Below are 18,215 nucleotides of genomic sequence, written 5' to 3' on the forward strand. Positions count from 1 at the left end.
AATTCTTTTTAAAGAATAATATGTGTAGCCTTCTATGTTTTTTTGATCTCATTTTGGTTTTGACAAGGCAATGAAAAAATACTTAAGTCATTACTTAACATAACTTAGTATGTATCGACTAAATAGTGTATGCTAAGCAATATACACATTTAGTGTTGAGAACCAGTTTGTACCAAGAAGATGATATGTCAAGTAGATGGTATGTGCTGAGTCACTCAAGTAGCGAGAAAGACATATATTCTGAGTGATTTAGATACCAAGTAAAATAGTGGATGCTGAGTCATTTAGAAGTTGTGCTAAAACATTAAGGATATAGTAAATGCCAAGCATCAAAGCTTCAAGAATCAAGTAAATAGTTTTTTACATGGTATTTTTTAATGGAAAAAACTCCTATGTAAACCATTTTTGGGCTGACTAAAGCATTTTTTTATGATTTTAGATGATATATACAAAAGTATATTGATAATCCCTATAAAGTACATGCAATCAATTAGATAAAGGGATGTTCTCAATGGAAAAATGGATGAATCACAATTGTTGATTCCTACATAATCCTAGCTCACTTAAGTCTTCTTAAGTATGGAAAACCCTAAAGAGTTTGAAGAATGTGTAGATGAGAGGAGAAGGGAAAATGATAACTCTAGAGAGAGAATTCATGGTAACTAAGGAGGTTATGACAAAGGAATGAATTGAAAAATTAGTTAGAGAGAATAGAGAAAAGTAGTTAAAGGATAGAAGAGATACATCTGATTAGGAGGATCAAGTATACATCAAGAAAGAAGATATTTGATATGTAGTAGAGAGTTGATATCCAAAGGATCAAGGATGAAACATTCTAACAAGTGAATCAGTGAAAATCTCTTAACCAAGTAGTCTTAACATAATTTTGTAAATCCTTTAAAAGCATGCTTGTTTTATTGCAAGTTTAATTCCTCTAATAAGGTGCACTTTTATTAGGGTGTTGAAATCATCTAATAGGGTAAGATCTAATAGTCTTTGTAAGCTTTTAATAGAGTAAAACATTCATAGGGTACATCATAGTTTATGATCAAATAATTGTAACCTTCATTGGATACAATTTACAACTAGAGTAGTGAAGATTTGTGGGTGTCATCCCCACTCCTATTTTACCTTCTCATTGGAGGGTTTTTGGGTATCAAACTTATTATTTTATGTGTTATTTGTTTCATTCTATGGATGAACATGTGTAGATAGTGTTAGAAGTTGTAATCTTTCCTTGGTATGTTTATAAACAAAGGTTAGACCTCCTTTCTTTATTGTTATAATATATTAGGATATAAGCCAAGGTATCCTAATATATTTCTTTTTTGTCCTTTTTCTACTACATCTTATTTTTTCCTCTAGTGGAATATGTGAGGACAAATATTTATTGTAATTTGTAATTTAGATTATTCCTCCTGAAGAGGAATCTCACACTTGGCCTCACGCACTTATGACTGGTGGCATTCATAGACATGGGAGTTACATTCTAACTCCTCTCTCTCATCTCTATTTAAGAGATGACCTTCCTCTCTCATTTCTCATGAGGTTTCTTCCTCTTCTCAATTATTGTATGAGAAATTGCTCTCTCTCTCTCTCTCTCTCTCTCTCTCTCTCTCTCTCTCTCTCTCTCTCTCTCATTAGGCTTTTCATGCCTCATTCATAATGTCACAAGGGGTTTTCTTTGCTTTCCCCTTTTCAAATATCTTGTCTCATGGTGTTGCATCTTGAAGCTTTCTCCCTCCTATCTTATGGTAGTATCTTTTCATGCATTAACTCAATTAGATTCTTTCCTGGTATTGCTTATTTACATATTTCTTTTTCCATTTCTAACATGGTATCAAAGCAGTTTAATCTTTATTTTTGAGTGTTTGCATGAAGGTACGATTCGAAGGAGACTCTTGAGAGAGATTTAACTAATTTCTTTTTTAATCTTCTTAAGTTGGAAGAAATTGAATTTTTTTTGGGTTTGTCTGGTTTACCGCCAAACCTGATTAACTCCTGTTTGCTCTAATTTGTGTAGGTTTTGATATATTGTTGATAAAGAAAATAATATAATTTTAAAGAAATCACACTCCTAATTTAATAGTATATTCTAGTACAATCTAGTATATTGTTGAGAGAGTTTATTCTAATATATTTCATTTTTTAAACTAATTTAATTTAGTAGAAAAAAATTAGTACCTCCCCTTACTTTGTTAGTTAAGTTTATTCTAAATCTCCTTTATCAAAATTTGTGCTAAATTTTTATTATTATTATCTTTTATCACTTCATATAAATCAAAATCTCAAATATTATCCTTTTCATTTTGATAATAATATTAATTCTTTTCTAGTATTATAATTAAAAATTTTTAATATTGGTTCTTATCTAATCAATTATTTTTGAAACTGCACTCTTTAAGTTTCTAATTTTGTCTCTTGCATGTTTAGAATATTCTCTTTGCAATTATTATTTCTAACTCCTTATCTCTGCATGTCGTAATATGAATGATAGTTCATTCTCTTTGTGCATTTTTTAATTGCTTAATCATTACTTTTATTTCTACATGCCTTGCATACACTATGTTTTGTATAATCTCTCTCTCTCTCTCTCTCTCTCTCTCTCTCTCTCTCTCTCTCTCTCTCTCTCTCTTTCTCTCTCTCTCTCTCTCTATTCTCTTGGAATCATTGCACTGTTCTTAACAAAACTATCTTTCCTCTATCACTGCACCAAGCAGAAAAAATTCCAACTGAGAGACAAAGCCACAAATATATTCACATATAACTCCAAACATATAAATAAACCTCTTCTATAAACCAATGCTTATCTTGTTTTTAAAGAAATAAGTAGGGTTGATTTATGGAATGGATTTATGTATGATTTGAACAACAAAAAAATGATAAACAATGTCTAAATAGCAAGCTAAAGTAGCAAGAGAAGAAATATCGAGTGTACAATGGTTTACATAGGACTAGGAATGCCTAGAAAAAACTTTAAAACAAGATATCTAAACTAGATGTTATGCATATAATGTTTTCTTTGGTTTTCTGGGGCAGTCTCATCCCAAAAATGCATTTGCGCTGAAGATATACTCCTTCATTTGGGGGAGTTGTTATGTGGACTATATAGCAATCTACAGCAGAGAATCAGGTTAGTTTCAAAGGAGCAAGAGAAGAAATATCGAGTGTACAATGGTTTACATAGGACTAGGAATGCCGAGAAAAAACTTTAAAACAAGAGATCTAAACTAGATGTTATGTATATAATTTTTTCTTTGGTTTTCTGGGGCAGTCTCATCCCAAAAATGCATTTGCGCTGAAGATATACTCTTTCATTTGGGGGAGTTGTTATGTGGACTGTATAGCAATCTATAGCAGAGAATCAGGTTAGTTTCATAGGAGTTACTAAAAGGATGCTTCATATAGTTCCAGGTTATTTGTAGGTGGTTGCATGCTACCGTCTATTAATGTAACCCAACATATTTTCCTATAACAATACAACAGCTTCCATATGGTAAGTTATTTATATTAAAAAAAATTGTAGAGGTCATCGCAATTTATTAACAAGAGATGAGTTTGGTACAATCTCCTATTTTGATCCACAAATTTAATTGTTATACCCATAAGAAAAAATGGAAAATATATCCTAAATAGAGATAGTCTATAGCAATTTTGAAGAGAAATGATTAATCTCAATTGAATGGCTAAACCTAAAATGGTTTTTCAACAGCTTCAAAATCAATGTAAAATGAAAATAATTACGCCATTCTAAAAATAAATAAATTAATTAAAAAAACAAATCTAATAATTGATCTTCAAAGCATCAAAAAAACTCAAGCTACATTGTGTTTCCATAAACATTTCAAACTATTTGCAATGAATAGTGCCTGTAAGAAGATCAAAATATCATGTAGTGAATAACTACATTCATATTTGCAGAGTTTGGAAAGCAATTTTTTGCATGATATGGAGTACAATTGAAAAGAAAAATCACTTAAAGGTTCTTTTCTGATATTTATTTTTTATCCATTTTATTCTAGTGCTTGTCCCAGTTTTCACCTTCTGAGCTCTAGAACTGGCAGCTACACTGTCTTTTTCAACGCCTACTGATGAAGCACCTTTAACTTTTTCCATTTTGGCATTATCCCTCTCCCTTGCTGCATTGGGGTTATTGTGATCATCATTATTATTGATCAGCCTAGCTGTTGCCTATAGCCATCGAATTTTTTTTCTTACCTTAGGTTCTTCCCATTATTCACAAGCCCTGTTCTCTACAATTTTCATTCAATAATTCTCTCTACCTGTAACATGATTTAAGTTGAATTATTTCCCAAAGATTTCAAGCTTACCACATTATTTCCCAAGTTCTTCAAAACCGCAACCACTTAATCTAGCTTTTGAGATTTACAAATTGGTAGAGGAAGTTGATTTGCCTCTGAACAAGAGCTCTACAAACGTCAATACATATATAGCGAACAGTAATGTGACTCTAGAAATGCGTAAGCTCCTTCCAGTGAAAAAGGGACTTACAAAATAAATTAGATGAATAACATTATTGAAGACATTATTAACGTTTCATAATCATTACAAAAGTTAATCATTGCATAACGTTATCTGATTATTGTAATTTCAATGATAGTTATTAACTTTATTAATGTTATTGTCATTGTATATCATTCAAAATATATCTATTATAATATCATTATGCTAATATTATCTAGTTTAACACTATAATAGATATATTTTTGTGATTCTTAAGTCTGTAATAATTTGTCTATTAGCTTTAAAGGCCAATTGTCTGAGTTCAAGATAACCTTGTATGTGTGTTTATTCATCTTCTTTTCCTTTTTTATCTAATGATGAACAAGAACAATTTTAATTGGCAACGTCCCTTTTTTTTTTCCCTTTTTTTAGATGTTGTAGTGTTTGTTGTAACATCTCTATTCTTTTCACTATTTTGCGGACCTCTACACCATTTGAGCTTCTTAAGTCAATTATAAAGGCATTCAAATATGCACTCAAATGTTAGCTCAATTTATTTACTTAAGGAATGTTGAAGTAGTTCCATGCACAACAAAAGTTGTTTAACAAATCGATTTCTGTATTACGTTACTATTTTTCTACGAAGATTGTCCCCTAGGAAAATGGCAATGGTGAGTACAAATGCACTCCAGTCTTCATCCATAAATAAGAAATGCATCTATCCTTCTATGAATTCTTGTTCGAAGCTATTTTCTTCCAACTATCATGTACTTTAAATTGATTCACACTTTAAACTAACTTCACTATTGCTAATTGATTGCTAGATCCTTCCTTTCTTTATATCTCTCTAACCTCTCTCTTCATTTATTCTTTTTTTCTAGATTATTGTCTACGTTGGTGGGCCCATCTTTTCTATCTTCTCACTTGTGTTCACCTTGCATGGAGATTTTAATTGATAACTTATGCTTATTGCTCTTCCAAATATTTCTTACTTATCTCAAATTATTCAAGTTTATGAGTTATCTTACACTATTGCCTTCTAATGATCTATCTATGCACATAGTTGCAGTCTTATGCTTTTATAGCATCTCTTTATGCTCATAGTAGCATTTCATGGTTTAATACCATTCTTTTATTATATATATTTTTGTAAGTTGCATCGGGAGCCAATTTATCAAGGTTAACTATGTGGACACAAAAGTTTTAAACTAACTCATAGTTACTTTATCTGGCCTGTGGAGTATCCCTCCATCCTATATTTGGCATGCACTTACTCAATGGAGTTTCCCTCCATTTGTTCCACTTTGTTCCTCAGTGCAAGGCTGATATTTTATGGGGATTTCCCCTTCAAAATTCTTTGTCTTCCTAGTGTATGCTCTTAGAATTGCTAACTTCATGGTAGGAGTTTCACCTTGAGTATATAAGGTGATGTGATTACCATATCTTGGGGCACTCCATATAGGAGACTCTCTTTTTTCCTTCCTCACGGAAATGATGTTGCTTGTCCATGATGGATCTCTCTTTTTTTGAAGGCAATATTTTGTTTCTCCTTATAAACCATTCATTGATCTACATTAATAATTATGCTTGGAAATCTAAATCTTGAATTGATTTATTACTTAAGGCTCACGTGCTATCATTATCTCTCTTACATTTCTTGGATAAATATACTAATGTAATAATGTTCTGCATACTTTATTGCCTAGATTGTGGGTCATGTAGGTGATGGAGTCGCAACCCATTCACTTGGAGTGGGATGACTCATTAGTGGACTGTCTATATCCATGTGATTGACGCAATGTTGATGCAGGTTTCATTAGTTTTCCTTGTCTATGGTCATTTGTGCATTAGTATGTTCCTTTCATGAGAGATTTATTGCATCTATTATGATCATTTTGAGCTTATAACTTATTTTAGATATCATGTTAACTCCACTACATGTTGGTGAACACGGTCATTTATCCTCATCTCTCTTAGTTCCTCCTTGATTATAATTATTATAACTTCATTTTTTTTACTAACTTGACCATCCAATGTAATTCTACTTGTGGATAGTTGTCTTGTTTTTTGTTCTCTACCTTTTTTTCTAGGTGATCCATCAAGGAACCTTCTCAAATTTTCACATATGAAGATGTGTCTATGCTTCCACTTTATCACATTCAAAGGACTCATGTACTTCTCTTGGATCTACAAATGTACCATATGGCTTGAAGACAATCAAATCACTTCATATTGAATATTAAGTTGCAGATTGTTGTAAATTATGGGTTTAATACCCCTTGATATAATTACCCAAGTAAAGATTAAAAGGGGGTGTTAGAAGTTGTAATCTTTCCTTGGTGTGTTTATAAACCAAGGTTAGACCTCCTTTCTTTATTGTTATAATATATTAGGCTATAAGCCAAGGTGTCCTAATATATTTCTTTTTTGTCCTTTTTCCACTACATCTTATTTTGTCCTCTAGTGGAATATGTGAGGACAAATATTTATTGTAATTTTTAATTTAGATTATTCCTCCTTAAGAGGAATCTCACACTTGGCCTCACACACTTATGAATGGTGGCATTCATAGACATGGGAATTACATTTTGACTCCTCTCTCTCATCTCTATTTAAGAGATGACCCTCCTCTCTCATTTCTCATGAGGTTTCTTCCTCTTCTCAATTATTGTATGAGTGATTGCTCTCTCTCTCTCTCTCTCTCTCTCTCTCTCTCTCTCTCTCTCTCTATTCTTAGGCTTTTCATGCCTCATTCATAATGTCACAAGGGGTTTTCTTTGCTTTTCCTTTTTCAAATATCTTGTCTCATGGTGTTGGATCTTGAAGCTTTCTCTCTCCTATCTTATGGTTATATCTTTTCATTCATTAACTCACTTAGATTCTTTCCTAGTATTTCTTATTTACATTTTTTTTTTCCATTTCTAACAGATAGCTATTTTAGTTTACATGATAAATTATGAGATGGATGTGTGTTGAATGTTTTATGGTTAAAGTTTTGAAGTATTGATTCACCCCCACCACCCCCACTCTCAGAGTTTATTTTCCAATTGTTAATTCCAACAATTGGTATCAGAGCACTGTTCTCTAGAAAGGAAAGCTTTGCAGCACTAAGGAAAGATATTGAAGATGGAAATCTACAAGTTAGAAAAGACTATTGAGAACTATAAGATTGAAATCCATCTTGCACTACACCAACTGATAGAAGAAAGAAAGGAACTATAGGGTTCAATAAAAAGAAAGAAAGAGATATCTATTGAGAAAAATGAAACACATTACCAAGAGGAAGACACTACTAAACTATTTGAGAATGGAAACTCAAGTGAGTTTGATGCATAGTTGTACATCTGATGGAAAAGAATGGCATTCTAACTACGGAGGTTAGAAATCTTAAGATAGAACAAGAAGTCCAATCAATATTGCTATGTGAGTTGACCAAGCAGAAAAATAAAGTTGAGGAAGAAAAAGTGATGATTGAAGATGACAAAAGAACACTAACCAATAGACTAGAAGAAAAAACATTAGAGGTACAAAGGATGGATACAATGAATCAATAAATGATTACAAATCATGAACTAAATGGAAAGGACATTGAGATCAAAACCCTCAAGTTACAAAATGAACAACTAGGGAAAGAACTAAGAAAAGAAAAGGAATTTGATGAAAGATTCAATAAAAACAATCAAGCAATCAAATACTTTGAGAGACTGATGAGATCTCCTAGATATAACAATGATACTACTAGATTAGGATACACTAGTATTGAGGAAGGAGAATCATCTAAAAGTGGTCGACAAAGAAACAAAAAAGGTAAGAACTACAAACCCACTTGTCATAAATATGGAAGATTGGGTCATATAGAAAATGTTTTCATTAGCAACAATGCAAACCTAAACCCTAAGCATAAATTCAAGCCTTATTATCATAAGTACAACAAGAAAGGACATTGGGCACATGAATGTAGGACCAAGACCTTAAGCACACAATGATTTGAAAGATATTGCCATAATTGTCAGAAGTATGGACATAAAGAATATGAATGTATATCTAATGTCAAGTGGACATCAAATAAGAAGACAAAGGTACAACACAATGGAAAATCATACAATTGGGATTATAACATGAGGTGCAATTATCATTATTGTCAAGAGTATGGACATGTCCCTAAGAATTACATTAGAACCCAATTTAGAGATAAATAAAATAGATGGTTGAGTGAGACTAAATGCTCTATCTATTTGAAGAATGGTCATATCAATAGAAACTATCTAACTAGATCACCAACACTAAGAAATAGAAACAATAAATGCAAAGAAAAAGTCAATGTTGAGAAGGTTAAAGTGTAGATGAACAAATCATGGAAGAAGAAGGAAGATTTTAGTGCATCAAGTTCAAATGAGGTCACTTCATCCAATGGATTAGGTTAGTTCTAAGAATTTGAGATCTAAAAAGATAATATATGCATGTATTAAGATGCAATGTATTGGTTAGAACCTAGAAGAAATCTATAGTTTTGTTAGTTTTCATCTTGTTTTTGAGTGATGAAATTATGTTAGTATTGGTTGAGTTCATTCTGATTATTGAGCATAGTTGAAATCATGTGTAGGCCAAGCGAGTGGAAATCCTATGATAGTCAAGCTTACAACTATATAAGTACTAAGCATTTATTATCAAATATCAAGGGTTATATAATCAATTTCTGACTCATTTGCATTCATCAAGGATTGAAGAATAGAAGAAGAGAATAAGGTGAACTGAGGAGAAAGATTCAAGTTTTTGCAAACTAGATTCAATTGTTACTTGTCATCATTCATCATATTGAAAAAGTATTTATTGAGTTTCGAGTTTCATTATTTGAGTTTTGGCAAACCCTAGTTCCATAAATGTCATCTAACTCATCTAAAAATGTTAGGAAGGAAGGGAAATAAGATTTTAATGTGCAATTAATCAGTAATGAAATAAGACAAACACCCTTCTGAGCTATTCTTGTGGGAGACCCCTGTAGTGTGCTATTGATGGTACCACCACAAGTTTTAATGATACAAAATGTCAAATCTTTCTACATTTGAAAGATAGGAGATGTTGAATACATGGAAATAAGAGATCCATAAATTATATAGTTTTGAGGGAGGAGTACAAGATTGTTGAATGTAAAGGGTTAAATCATGCCCTAGATTTTCTCCAAGTCTTTAAAAATGATTGTATAGACATTGTTCTAAGCCATATTCACAAAAATTTCATTTTATTAGAGAATGGACACATTAAGATCACTAAAGGGATCATTAACAAAGTGATAGGGTATCCAACCCTAGAGAGACCGAAAACTATGTGAAGTGATACAAAGAGGTAATTAAGAGAAATATAGGGGTAATATGGAATAAGAGAGGGATGTCCATAGATACAATTTCTAATCCCCTAATTGACTTTGTAGTGAGAGTAATTGCTCACAAGTTCTTTCAATTGAGTAGATTAAACAATATATCTTGTATGGCTATGGATTTGGCTTACAAGATAGTGAAGAAAGACCACACTTATGACCTTCTCAAGTTATAGCTTTAGCAGTTATCAAAAAAATTGGAAGCCATAAGGAAGACAAAGAGTGCACACTACAAATTTGGTTCACTTCTTATCTGCATATTCTTCTATGTACAAAATAATTTTCCAACATTTGGTCAAATAGCATGGAAGACCAATAGGCTAGTGATAGTGCAGATTTTAGAGTTGATAGAGAAACTTGGAGAGAACTTTGAAATAATAATGACAAGTTACTTTGAAGGTTTCAAGAATTCTTTGAATAAAAGACTAAGGATTCTAGTACCACTAGTGGATAAAAATTATAATAATGTTTTCTTCTTAGTTGATGTTGATTATACACATGTATAGGCTACAATACCTAGGGTTAGATGGCTCAAGCCATTTCCTTATGAAATCAATATGGGTAAGGCATTTGCATCTATTACAACTTTACTAGCAGAAGAAGTTGACAAGAGTGCCACCTCATTTAGAAACTATGAGGAAGACAAATCAAGAATCAATATAGATTTGAAGGCAACTAGTGTGATAATGAAGAAAGAAAAGCTTGTGAAGAAGCTACATGAGAGATTTGATGAAGGGGGGGAGGAAGAAGAAGAAGAATATGAAAATGATGAAGAAGAACACCAATCCAAAGCCCCATTGGTGCTCACTCAAGACCAAGGAGAATATCAAAATGAGAATGTTCAAGGTCCTAAGGGAGAAGAAGTTGAAGAAGCACCTAAGATAGTTGAAAGGAAGAAGAGGAAAGAAAAGACTAAAGTGGAGAAACCCAATAAGAATCTTATTAAACTTTCATAATAGAAGCCAACACTACCTACTACCAAATCAAGCACAAGGAAAACTACCAAGTACGTAAAGGAGGAAGATAAAACAAATGGAAAGAGATATATTGCCTCAATAGAGCTGAGCTAGCTTGCAAAGAAGACATATGTATGGAGAATATCCACTCATATAACTAGGTCAGATGAGGAGAGGTTGTAATTAGATGATATTAGTCAATTTCAAGTGGTAAGCCACAATGCCTCATCAACTATAGAAAACTTGTGTGAAAATGTTAAGAATAATGCAAATTTGTCAGGTTTTGCACATGTTGTATTCGATAAGTTAGGAAATATCAATCAAAATAAGGTGGAAGAAGATATATATAAGATGATGGCTACATTTAAGTCCACAACTATAGATATTTCCAACTCACTACCAAAGAATCTTTATGACCAAATTGAGAAAAAGTGACAATATAGTATGACAATAAAAAGATAGATTAGGGAGACCATACTTGCCAGAGTAATGCCTAATTGGATAAGGAAATGATGACAAGAGCCATAAAAAAATTGAAGGGGAGATTTGTCCCAAAATAGAGAATCTTTAATATTTTGTAAAAAATCATTGATGTGGTTGTCAAACAGAGCACCTAGATATGGAAATTTATCTATGGGTTGACAATAACAAAGCCAAGTGACCAAGTTCCTAAGGAAGTTGGAGATAGGAAAGATGAACAAGGACAAGAAGTCCAAGTCAAGGATGGTCATGTTAGAAATAGGAATATCAGGGGGGGCAAATTAGTAATTTACAAACTTCACTTGCCAACTGGATATTATTTCTTACTTTAAACCATACATAAGAAAGTAATAAATAATGATGAATAGTAATAGTAGTCATGCACAAAGATAACTCATATCACCATATTTTGTTAACTTGGGAAACCTTGGCCAAGGGAAAACCTTGCTTGGGATGATACCTACTAGATAATATATTGATATATAAGTTCCTTGTTAGAGGATGGGCGTTGTGGATTCAATGAGAAAATTCAATATAGAGAGTCCCTATTAGGAGACTTTGAATCCATGTTAGGAGATTCCAACCTTGATAGGAGTTGTGCCAACCCTGTTAGGAGTTGTGTTATAGTAGATGCAAGATGAGCCCACTACCCAAACATGCACTTCTAATTACAAGAAGAGTTCACTACCCAAATAGGTAATTACACTTCTATAATATAGGTACTATAACTTCTTCATCAAGTGATCTTTGATCTTCATCTTGATCTTGGATCATAAAATAGCTTTACAAAACTTCGTATATATCACTTTCACAAAAGTTGGCATACAATTGCTAACATAACAACTAGACAATCACACTTCTCATAACAAGATGTCCTTTGCATAAATACCATGCCTTTACACAAATTTTTTTTAGGTTTTCTAACACCACAATAAAATTTTCCAACTTAGAGTAAACATCTAGGATGTTAGCCCTAGTTGGACAAGTAACTATTTTGTAAACAAAATAATTCTTTCCTTTAATTTTGCTGTCTTGTTTCACTTAAATAATAAATATCTTTGTTTAGTACACTCTGTTCTAACTTTTGATTTTATATATATCATCATTAACAAGTATACTATCTCCATCTAACCTCATTGGTCATAATATGATGTCAGCAACAAGCTACAAACAAAATAATACAAAATTGTATACCATGTTCATGCTTAGACAATTTTTTGATGCCAAAAGCTAAGTATCTTTATTTCTGAGGTTTCCTATATGTACATCATGTATTGCTATAAATGAAAAAAATTAAATATCCTTATTAGCCAATTGTCAGCAATCTCCCCCTTTGGCATTGATGGCGAAAAAAATGAAAAATTGGCTAATTGACAAAAACTTTTTAAAAAATTTACAGTAATAGTACTTGTTCATTTTAAATATGTTCCCCCTTACAATATGATTTCATACTTTAAAATACTATCTTTTCTTTACCTAATGTACAATTTTATTATGTACTTCTCCCACTTTGACATTGATGACAAAGGTTAGAATGCAAAAAACTGTTAGAAAATTGTTATAAAAAATGTTTTCCTTCTGTCTTAAGCTAATAGAATCTTATTGCAATCATCAAAATTTTCTTTCAAACTATCCATATCTTTAGTCCATGTCTCCTTGGTAGACTCAATAGAGGTGGGAATTACACATAAGGCATATGATGCAATCTCAACTACATTTAGGCCGGAGTATAAAAGTTAGAATAAGTGTCCTTGGCCTTGACACATTCCTCCAACTATTTCTTTACAAAAGATATTTTTAGGGCAATAGAGTCTCTAAAATCTAACACTCTCTTCAAAAAATTCTCCTTCCATAGTTCCAATTTCCGATATCATTCTAAATACTAGCCACTTGTCCTTCAAAATCATCAATTTTATAGGTCGGATGTTGTATCTAGCTAGACAGAGCTTCTAGCTCACTCATCTTTCCTCTAACTTGAATATCAATATCCTTATTCAATTTATGAGATAGATTACACTTAATGTACAATATCTTACCATCGTGTTGACACTTTCAAAGTTCCTTGATACAAGTATCAAGACTTATCAAATCTTTCTTACTATTTTGACAAATGGTTCTAAAAAAGTTAGCATCATTTGAGATTTCTACCTTAGATTCTGCAACATTCAAAAAATTTGTTAATTCCTCATCAAATGACTTTAACACTACTTATGCCCTCTATTTTGGATCTACCTTTATGTGTTGTATTGCTAGAGTACTATGTAGTCTGTTAGTAACCTTCATCAAGGTTTTATGTATTCTCTTCACTATCTTGTTCTTTTGAATAAGCTTTGATAAAGATGAGATCAAGTTAGTTTGATCATCATCATCAGTTGCTAGGCTGGCAAGAGAAAGTGGAGTAGATGAATTGGAAGGTTTGGTATCATCCTCCCTTTACTTCTTCTCAATTGCCTCTTTGACTCTTCTTTCTTCTTCCTCTTTCTTTTCTTTTTCTTTCTCCTCCTCCTCTTCTAATCTCTTTTTCTCATTTTCTTCTATTTTCTTTCAAATTTCTTCTTTGGCTATTGTTTTCTTTTCTTCCTCTTTTTTTTTTCATCTCATCTTCAACTAGTTTGAACTTGGCCTATTTTATTTTCCTCTTCTCTTCCTCTAATAGCCTCTTCTCTTCTTCAATTTTCCTCAATTTGTCTTCTATATATTCAAAATGAGATTTAGGTGGTTCTAAACTCTCAAATGAGTTAGTGTCCTCAATGTTAATGGTTACATTGGTCTGATCTATCTACATTGTGTCACTTCTCACTAACACTTTTGAGGTTCAAGGTGTTGGTGAAGATGTTGCCTTAGAATTTGTCATCATCTAACTTATAGCTACTATAGTCTCATTTCTTATCTTGTCTTTCTCACCCACCATAAACAAAAATGGTCTCACCTTGTCCTTAAGTATGACACAAAAGTATTTATCAATCTTTTATTTCTTCATTGTTGTCAGTCTTGCATATTGTTCTTAACGTAGACATCTAAAGTTATATTTCATGTTCTCCATCTGGTGCGTTCTTCTCAATAAGTCTATCATAGACCTCTTGGTTTATTGTGCCTTTAATATCCTTTACTTTTAGATTATTGGCTATAATGTATCTCACAATAGAGATATCAATCTGATCTTTCTCAAAGTTGTTATTCAAATCATAGAATTTTTTCATCTAAACAAAGTTGCCTTCATTAGCAATACCTGAGTTTATCTTCTCTATTTTTGGCTTCTAGGGTTATTGAGTATTTCCTACTAATTTCTTAGAAGTTGTCACTTTCTCTACTTGTTTAACTATTTTTTCTTGTTCTTCTTCTTTGCTAGACTCAACTATTGTCAAGAATTTCTTTTATCTCTTGCCTAGTCCAATGGCTTGTTGTTTGACCCTTTTAGTATTTGTGGTCATAGCTTCCACTAATCTCTTAGATTTTATCTTTAGTTTACTTATCTAAACATCTTACATTGTTGCATAAGGAATGTTTTGTTTTGAAGATGTCTCTACAATAGACATTGACAAAGGTTGAAAATTCAATATACCTTGTTTCATGGTTTGCTTGAGTACCTATGATTCACTCTCAGTCATACTAGCCTCTGATAAACTATTCTTCATTATTGACTCTATCTTCTTGTGAGAATCCTTCTCCAAGGATTCCTGATGAGTTGATTGGGTAATTTCTCATCATAGGTTCCAAATTTGTATTCATCTTTTTCATTCTTTGATTTCAATAGTAAATCAATATATCAATTATTGTATCATCACTCAATCCATAACCTAAGGGATCAAGAAATTATTTCTTGATGTTCTACTACTTGTATATAATAAAATCTATATCAACCATAATAAAAATATCATCTTTAAATCTATCTACAATTGTAGGTGCAATTCTAAATCTCTATCTCATTTCATTTTAAAATGTCTTCATTATCAAGTTCTCATTGTCTAATGTCTTTTCTATTAGATGTCTTCTACACAGTTTTGTAATCTTTTCCATTGTACATATATAATTGATCATAATCTCTATGACTGACAAATATTGAAATATTTTAATTACATGAAAGAATATGTGATTAATTAGTGGCTAGAATCTAAACACACCATTCTTAGTCCTCTTGATCTTTTCTAGGTTCTCAAGTAGTTGCATTCTTAGAATCTCACTAAGATTTACTTGTTCCTTCTCAACACATATCTTGTATACTGCACAGATGAATCTAGCTAAGAATTCATTAATTTTTGAGCTTGAACATATAGAGTAGGCAATGATTCTACTTAGAAATATTTCATCATCTTGCTTAATGGTGTTGATTACCATGGCCTTTCCATTATATACTATTTTGGTGTAGCTCCCAACTTTCTTCTTAACCATTTTCTCATGAATAGTTACTGTTGGTGTTTTTCAACTACTGAACAACAAAAGCTCAATACCAAGATAATAATACTCACAAATCTAGGGACTAGCTACTTCCCATTAACAATAATGTATGCATATTATTTGGATCCAACTTCAACAAAACCAAGACTGGTTTTCTACTCTCTAGGCTCTCCAAAACCAAGGTGGGTATACCTATGGATGATTCAAATAAATGTTCTTGTATGAGAATCCTTTTAGTTTCATTCTGATTCTCATCTCCTATCTCTAACATATACATGGTTTATTCATTTCTTGATATTCACAGATGATATACATCCCTTATAAGCATATTTGGTCACAATTCTCCATAGGTTTACAAATATTTCAAAAAATATTAGCTATCTAAGACTTAGAAATCAGATATAAATGAGTGCTAACCCTCTTTGAAACTCTTCAAATGGTAAAATAAAATTGATTTTGATTTAGAATTGGTGCTTGTTCATGTTCTCTCTATCTGCAGACTGGATTAACTGTATCAGTGCTTTATCCATTGGGATTCAGAGTCTACTTCAATTTATGGATCTAATTGATTGCATTACAACCCATATTATCAATAATTCTTACTATAATTCATCCTTATAGGCATCCTTCCTATTACCTTAGCAACCCTATAAAATTCATTAGAGAATTTACTTAATTAATTGAATCAATACCAATAATGAATTGACATACAATCTAAATGAATTTCATTCAATTGGACAAGCTTTTCTCACACAACATCAAAATTACCAAGTAATAACAATGGAGACAAAATTCAACAAGAACAGATATGGTGACAATTCAAATTTGTATTGATCTTCTTTGAAAATTGTATACAATTGTAATAAGACTTAGAATAACTCTAAATAAAACATTGGACTCCTATAACATCAACCTATTGCCAAGTATTTGTAGAAGAAATACATCATAAGTTTTGCACTAATAAACTAGACAAACCCATATTCAGTATAGACCAAAATTGACAATGAAATCGGATCCTTCTCTAGCCTTGGAATCTCACTTAAATAGAGTGAGATGCAACAAGCTTCAGGCATAGAGAACTGATAGGTGTCAACTTAGACAAAAGATATTTACATTTAGCTGTCACAAAAAGATAAAAAAATCTGTAATAGAAAAACTTATACATTATATAATTCTTTTGGTAGGCCCCTATTCTATTACAATTTTAAATGCTACAAGTCCCATTATTAGCCTTTAGTTATTTTGAGCCATTGGCATATATAGCTATCAAGTTCACCAATGATGTGTCAGGCTCTATTTCCTGCAAATTCACCTCTACTCTGGCATCTCCACTTGCATCATCATGTACTACCAAGGTGAAAGTTATATTTGGTTTCATTTCTAGCACACCATCCATCTGACCCAAGGTACTTTCCACATGAGATGGTTCACCTTTTTTGTCTTCTTCTCCCTTTTGATCTTCTGAGGGTGTTTCAATAATTTGCACTTCATTTGCATTCATTTCATCATCATCACCCTCAACCTCTTCCAAATCCTCATCGGAAGCAATATCAGCCATCCACTTATCAAAGAGAGTGTCATATGAACTATAGAATATCTCTTTTCTTTTTTATCACATATTCTACCTTTTTATCAATATTAACAAAATCTTATTTTAAAGAATCAAAGAATAATTGGGCTTTCACTATTTCTTCTATTGTGGCTACCCACCATGAATGTCCTTTTTCATTTATGACTTCATTCATTCTTAAATAGAATAGATCATCTAATTATTTAGCTTATTCATTTTTAATTTTCAATTTATTTTTCTTATCCAAAGCAAGTGGTAATAAAACAAATTTTTTACTCTTGTACTTATCCAAATAGCTAACAATTCTTCTTTGTAGCTCAACTCTCCTATCATCCAATTCTAGGAGGTCATGAGCAAGATCATAAGTTATTTCAATCTGATCATGTGAAGATCTTAAGATAGAATAGCACAATAATGTGATTTCCTTTCTTCTCTTACTCCACTTATTAGCAATAGGTTTCAAGGCCTCATCACTTGCTTTTATTTCATCTCACATGTTTATCACTTTTTTTAGGTTATCATGAAACAATGGCCATTCAATTTTATCACCACATACATGAGAGCCTTTCTCAGTTTGTCTTCATATTGCACATTCATCTCTACATGTAGTGCTCATAGTTTGCTATTTTCTTCTTCAAAATCTTGAGCTCTGTAATATTGTGTCCTTTGTGGATTATTTGGCATTTCTATGAGAGGAGTGGATTTAAAAGGTTCCACTGGAGGGTGAGGATATGTAATCCTTGGCCTAGAAGACCTCCCCATTACCTTATTTTCAAGTTCAATTATTTTTTGATCTTCTTTATTATAAGCTTCCAAAACTCTCTTGTACTTACTCTAAAATTCAAACATTTCCTTCTCTTCTTTATCTATTGTAGCTAGAACAAAGTGAGATGTTCCAACATTCATATGAGCTATCTCTCCATGGGTGGTATCTGCTACTCTTTTTACAATGATATTCCCCATTAATCCAGAGTCA

The sequence above is a fragment of the Cupressus sempervirens genome, chromosome 6 (assembly GCF_028749045.1).
Source record: "Cupressus sempervirens isolate cs-2001-9-10 chromosome 6, ASM2874904v1, whole genome shotgun sequence".
Taxonomy (NCBI): Eukaryota; Viridiplantae; Streptophyta; class Pinopsida; order Cupressales; family Cupressaceae; genus Cupressus; species Cupressus sempervirens.